Raw genomic sequence first — 7,244 nt, 5'->3', positions numbered from 1 at the left:
ATAATCTATTAACACTGTTTTATGTTAAAAAATTTTTACACAAAATTAAATATATCTGCCTTGAGTATACTGCATCCATGCTACTGGCCTGTGCAGGTTCAGAGTGGCCTCTCTGAGCTGAAAGGCCACTCAGCCAATAAGTACAAGTGATTGCCCGAGCGGCCTTTCAGCTGAGACATGCCACAATGAACCTGTAGACCACAGCCCCAGGGCGAAGCAATTCAAAAGAGAACACCTAGATGTGCGGTAGGCTTTTGTATTTCAAAAAGTATATAAAAAAATTAGCCGATCATCAGTGTCATCGCAAAATTGATTGGTATCTAGGTGTGCATAAATCAAGATATTTTCTGGCACATTGTTGAAGTCAAAGCCTGGAATGGTTTAAATAAATAACATACCTTTATAAACAGTTATCTGTTTATAGTCTGTTCCTTGTTTCGGCTACAAAAATATGTGTCTGATAAATACCAATACACGGAGCAATAATCAGCTGATTATGTTTAGGTATAATACAGCCCTTACCGAGGATTATCTGTATACAACAGTGGAATTTTATTACACTCCTACAATGCATTTTGCATCTTACTACGTTATAAGTCATAAAGTTTTGAAAATATAAAATAAGTTTATAACACAGCAAGGCTGAAGCACTGGAGGCAGGCCGACCCACCCTTAGTGGGAGGAATCCCGAGCCCCTCTGATAGGGTTCCATTGATTTTTAAGGAGTCACAGAGGGGCTGTAGTTTCTTACCACTAAGGGTGAGTCGTCTCGCCTCCATTGCTTCTGCCTCGGCATGGTGGTATAGTCACTTGAATGTGGTGCTTCCCGCACTCAGACATGCTGCCCAGCCTGTGAGCATCGAACGTGCACACCATCTAGTAAAATGTGGCACTGTGAAACACCACTCAGACTGTACTATGATATGACAAGCTTACTTGGTTATTATTCATTAAAATACAGAATTCAAAGATGTAAATTTAGATATTAATATATTTACCTTTTGGGAGTATCTTGATGATCATTGCTAGGGCAAGCCATATGAAATTCTAGCATCCACTGAAGATGCTCTGAATGTAGACACCTTTCTTTAAATTCATTAACCTCCGCGTGATACATTCCTGTGTTTCTAATATTTTGGATACAGCATTTTCAAATTCGATGCAACAGACAGACTCCGGAGCGGTTGGCATTATAATACAATTTTTACACATGCACCAGTCTATAGACCCAACACGAGAAATTAGAGGATCCATAACATTCAGATCTGAAAATTCTTCCTCTGAAGTCTCTGGGTCGTTCTGGAAACACTGGGCAGATATATTGTTGTTTGCTGTAGCTTGAAATTCGAAATCTTAAAGTAATTCTTCTAGGTCCTAGAAAGTAAATATCAAATTTCATATTAAAGTTCTTAAAGAAGCAGTTCACTTTTTTGGGGGGGGGGGGATCCCCCCCCCCGGGTAGCCTGTGGCATGTATACTTACAGAAGATGATCGATGTCCTGCGGCGTAGCTCCGGTCCCGTCACGCAGTACCATACAAATCCGGCGCGCGCTCACTTCCGCCGGCGCTGTGACTCCTCTTCTCAGCCTTGTAATTTGAACCACGGAAGTCACGCACTTCCATAGAGAATGCATGGAAGCGAGTGACTTCCGGCGTATAATGACAGGACAGAGAAGAGGACTGACAGCAGCCGGGGGAAGTGAGCGTGCGCCGGATTTGAACGGCACCGCGGGATGGGACCAGAGCTACGGCGCGGGACACCGATGATCTTCTGTAAGTATACATGCCACAGGCGACCAGTGGGGCCCAAAAAATAAAAAAAATTAACAGCCTCTTTAATAAGATTATAAATTATATATTATCAATACTCACTGTGTCATAAAGATGAATTCCAACTTCAGGTGAAGAAATACTGATATCCTTGTCACTTTCAGTGTTATTATCGATCTATGGATAAGAAATGAAGTTACTATACCACCAGGCCCAGACTAAAGCAATGGAGGCTGGCTGACAAAACCACTGATGGAATAAATCCCAGCCCCTCCATGACTCCATTAGAATCAATGGAACCCTATCATAGAGGGGCTGGGGTTTCCTCCCACTAAAGGTGGTTTGGCCCGCATCAGCCACGGACTGTTGTTACAGACACTCTAAATATGTAACTAGGGAGGGTCCAAACCGGCCAATGTTCGGGATCGGCTATGATTCCCGCTGTCTGGCTGCCCTGTGCAGCGGGTGGATACAGCGGGAGGACCGCCTGGAAAAATGGGATACAGCCATAGCCATAGGCTGTATCACGGTTTGGACCATCCGTACATGTAAAACATGAAATTTAATTTAAAAAAAAAAACAAACAAAATGAATTACTTACACTTCTTTGGGTATCAAGGTCGTCTTCATTTGTTGATGAAAATGCTGAGCAACCACTAATTATTGAAAAATTTTCATCCTCAAACTGAAAATTAAATATATATGTATATAAATGAATAAATGTTTATATTAAGACATGTAAAAGGTAAGATTAATAAACCATAAATAAAACACATATGCTAGATTAGATGATTAGTGGATATTGTTTGGAACCAACATAAAAAAAAGATAGGATAGTCTGCTGGCATGGACTACATGTTATAGGATCAACAGCAGAAGAGAACTATGTCCTATAGACTTCAAGGATTTACAGAATATATTATTATCTCCATGAAACAAAAAAACACAACGTGCTTGCTAAGTCATATTAATGTTTTTGATATATAATATTAGTATGAAAAAATATTCAACTTAACGAAGAATCGGTCAAACTGGAGTCCATTGTACTCGTGAAGTGGCACCTTCTCCTCTAATACAGTTTTCTCTTACTTGATAGAGAAAGCAATCAGTAAAGTTCATCAATTTATCTTTTTTGATATGGGCCAACGGTCAAGCTGCAAGATAATTGTTTCTAGAATAGGGGAGATAAAAAATTCTTTTAAAACAATCAAATGGAACATCATCTTTCTATAAACGAGCTCATTGATAAGAGCATTTCAGGTGCTGCTACTCGACATCACATTGTCCAATAGTTTAGCTCAAAGACCACATATCATCAAAAGTGAAATATCATAAATAAATAATGCATGAATTCAGCTCACACTTCTCACACTCTCCACAGGTGCAGCTCACACTTCTCAGACTCTCCACAGGTGCAGGTCACACTTCTCAGACTCTCCACAGGTGCAGCTCACACTTCTCAGACTCTCCCCAGGTGCAGCTCACACTTCTCAGACTCTCCACAGGTGCAGCTCACACTTCTCAGACTCTCCACAGGTGCAGCTCACACTTCTCAGACTCTCCACAGGTGCAGCTCACACTTCTCAGACTCTCCACAGGTGCAGCTCACACTTCTCAGACTCTCCACAGGTGCAGCTCACACTTCTCAGACTCTCCCCAGGTGCAGCTCACACTTCTCAGACTCTCCACAGGTGCAGCTCACACTTCTCACACTCTCCACAGGTGCAGGTCACACTTCTCAGACTCTCCACAGGTGCAGGTGACACTTCTCAGACTCTCCACAGGTGCAGCTCACACTTCTCAGACTCTCCACAGGTGCAGCTCACACTTCTCAGACTCTCCACAGGTGCAGCTCACACTTCTCAGACTCTCCACAGGTGCAGCTCACACTTCTCACACTCTCCACAGGTGCAGGTCACACTTCTCAGACTCTCCCCAGGTGCAGCTCACACTTCTCAGACTCTCCACAGGTGCAGCTCACACTTCTCAGACTCTCCACAGGTGCAGCTCACACTTCTCAGACTCTCCACAGGTGCAGCTCACACTTCTCAGACTCTCCACAGGTGCAGCTCACACTTCTCAGACTCTCCACAGGTGCAGCTCACACTTCTCAGACTCTCCCCAGGTGCAGCTCACACTTCTCAGACTCTCCACAGGTGCAGCTCACACTTCTCACACTCTCCACAGGTGCAGGTCACACTTCTCAGACTCTCCACAGGTGCAGGTGACACTTCTCAGACTCTCCACAGGTGCAGCTCACACTTCTCAGACTCTCCACAGGTGCAGCTCACACTTCTCAGACTCTCCACAGGTGCAGCTCACACTTCTCAGACTCTCCACAGGTGCAGCTCACACTTCTCACACTCTCCACAGGTGCAGGTCACACTTCTCAGACTCTCCACAGGTGCAGCTCACACTTCTCAGACTCTCCACAGGTGCAGGTCACACTTCTCAGACTCTCCACAGGTGCAGCTCACACTTCTCAGACTCTCCACAGGTGCAGCTCACACTTCTCAGACTCTCCACAGGTGCAGCTCACACTTCTCAGACTCTCCACAGGTGCAGCTCACACTTCACAAATACTCCAATCCACATAAATTCACCATACACATATCCAGCTTGTGGATTTCACACGCCAAAAGGGCGCACTTCGCAAAAATTTCCCGCCACTAGTCTCTTCCCGCTAAGTGGATGACTGCAGCTAATTCGCGCCAAGCCCACAAAGCCCTAAAATTATTTTGTACAATGAGAAGACATTACCTGGCACCTCATGCTGATGACTATGGACCGCTAGGATATACAAATTTGGCCAAACTAGAGATTACAGACATACCGCCTCATGCTGCGACATGTGGGTGCCCCCCCCACCTCATAGCAGGCAAACAAGCGCGCGGACGAGACACCGTGCTGCTGTATGTGAGCGCTCACGCCACAGCACACCTCTACTCTTCGGGTCCTGACGGCTGTCTTCTGGGCTTGGAAAAACGCCCATAAAGTGGGGCGTGGAAAAAGGCAGTGCTTCATTGCGAAAGGGAGGCTGGGAGTTGTAGGAAATTGAAGGAGAAGCGTAGCCGTGCGTAGCCACACTGTTGGGGGAGTGTCCGCAACGGTCTGGGTGCCGGAGATGACATCAAGATGGCCGCGGAGTCCGATAAAAAGAGGTGGAAAAGTGATATTTGGAAGGGGGTAAGTTAATGCAAACATAGATCGGGGGAAACATGGCCTGAATATCGGTGCATTGATTGAAAAAAAAAAAGTGAACTGCTTCTTTAAAGTAATGTTGGGAGACACAGACGTGTCCACTCAGGAGCACGCTGAATGTCAGCTAGATGCCATTTTGTATGTGTATATGTTAAAGCCCCAGTAACTTTCACCCAAGTTCTAGTCTAAAATCGTACTGCTGCCTTTTTCTGACATGTTTCACCAGCAGCTCGATGGCTTTTTCAAAGTATCGGCAAGAGACTGTTCACACCTGCATTGTTTAGAGGAAAACATTTCCATGCATAAGGTGCCCAACGAAACCTGCAAAAAGAAGCTGTATGGTTCCATGGTGAGGATCCACACGACATACAGTGTACAGTATAACTACCAAACAGGCTCAGTGACCTTTAACCCTGGTAAATTGGGAATCCTCTATACAGCATTATACAACCATCAAACAACATGCAGCTTGTCAGACAGTCAGGAGACACCTACAAAGCAATTTATAGAAAATGTTCATTGTACCAGTTGGTGGATAAATATTCTGCAAATTATTAAAAGCAAACCAAATGAAATATTCATTTTTTTGGCTGGGTTCATATAGACAGTCGCCTGAAAGAATTCAAACTGCAAGTGGATTCAGTGGTTTTCTTCTTTTATTGAAAGGACTAATATGGAAATGACAAACTCCGAGATCTAATAGCGGAAGTTCCTAACATTGCAATCACTATCACTCTGTCCACTAAATTCAGCAAGAACCATGCCAAGAAATCAAGAATTCCAAATATGCACTTTGAAAAGCTTCTCTTTACAATGGAATTTTGTAACTTCTGATCTAACGGAGACTGGAGGAGGAGGAGGAGGGGGAGAGGAGAAGATCAATAAATGTATTTCACCCGGTAACAATATACCATATATATTATTTACTTGCGGAATTTACAATTTGATGCACTGGGTAAACAGGGATGGAGAACTTGTCATCTTTTAGAAGCTTGGGAAACAGAAGCAGAATAGAGGTCATATCAGACCAGAATATAATATGTGAAACAAGCTGTGTTTTCTTTACCTACCTGTGAGTTCCTTGGAATGCTTGAGAGATCTTTGCTGTGACCTTAGAATACTTTAAAGAGGCATGTAAAGGACCTAGGAAGCAGATATATGGTCCAAAGAAAAGTGCCTGGACTAGTATATCACTCGTTTGTTTTTTTTACACATCAGATACTTAATAGTAATAGTCACCTATATATGAAAATGTGTCAGGAACATGCTAAAAAATTATCTGGCCACACCAGCCCTCTTGTCTTCATAATGGCGGTAATAAAGATGTCAGCTCTCCGGGCGTGGCTATTAAAATAAATTGTATTACCCCTGACATAACAAATTCAGGGCCACCTTATGAATAAATCAGCTATTGGGTGTCACCAGTTGTCTCTCTACTCATTGATACTGATCACTCAGAAGGGACACGCCCTCTATGAAATTGTCACACCCAGTTGCCAATGTATTCATAATAAAGTTTCTAGAAACTATGGTCTAGAATTGTAATTTGTGAAGATACTATACCATGGAATGTCAGGCCAACTTTATTTGTTCTCTATTTTAAAATACATTGGACACAACACAACCTAGTGAAGAACTCCTGGAAGTGATGGGGGTGTACGTTTAACACTTGGCACCAGCACTTACTACCGGAAATTTTAATGCAAGTGTCCAAAGACCTGGAACCAAGAATAGAAGGTAATGTTATCATCTTTAGGCTATGTTCGCACGATGTATAAATTTAGTTAACAACGGACGTTCTTTTAATAGAATGTCTCTTGTTAATTAAATGAATGCAATCCCATTGATTTCAAACGGACAACGGCCGTAGTGATTACACAGTGCAGTGGCTACAGCTGTTGTTCAGTGATGGCCACACAAGTAACTGACATGTCTAATATTTTCGGCAGCTGTTTCTCAAACAGTTCACACATTATGTTGCTGTCATGCCGGCCATACTGTGCATGGAAATCAATGGTTAATTCATTTCCAGGCACACCCATACTTCCGGCAGATTTGAATGGGCTTTAAATAATGTTTCTGCGGCTGAAAAATGCACTTTTGGCCGGAGGAACATGTCACACAGCGGACGTTGTTATTACATAGTGTGAACATAGCCTTAAAGTGTTCCTGTCACTTTAAAAAATATATTTTTTTACATATTACAAATATATAAAAATTTTTGATTTGTCAGGGTGTGAGTGTTCAGATTTGTTAGAGCCAGGAGAAGCGTT

The 7,244-nt window shown here is 43.0% G+C and overlaps 1 long non-coding RNA gene across 1 annotated transcript; it reads right to left on the bottom strand.

Annotated features, from left to right (window-relative positions):
- Nucleotides 1–1,129: 1,129 nt before the first annotated feature.
- LOC138767248 (uncharacterized) lies at nucleotides 1,130–2,456 on the bottom strand. The gene is made up of 3 exons (XR_011358780.1): nucleotides 2,372–2,456; nucleotides 1,873–1,947; nucleotides 1,130–1,374 (listed from the first exon to the last, which is right to left on the bottom strand). It is a non-coding gene; the product is annotated as an uncharacterized lncRNA (long non-coding RNA).
- Nucleotides 2,457–7,244: the final 4,788 nt, after the last annotated feature.

This window comes from Dendropsophus ebraccatus, chromosome 11, assembly GCF_027789765.1.
Source record: "Dendropsophus ebraccatus isolate aDenEbr1 chromosome 11, aDenEbr1.pat, whole genome shotgun sequence".
NCBI lineage: Eukaryota > Metazoa > Chordata > Amphibia > Anura > Hylidae > Dendropsophus > Dendropsophus ebraccatus.
The sequence above is the reverse complement of the archived record's forward strand: the minus strand, read 5'-3'. Positions and strand labels throughout refer to the sequence as shown.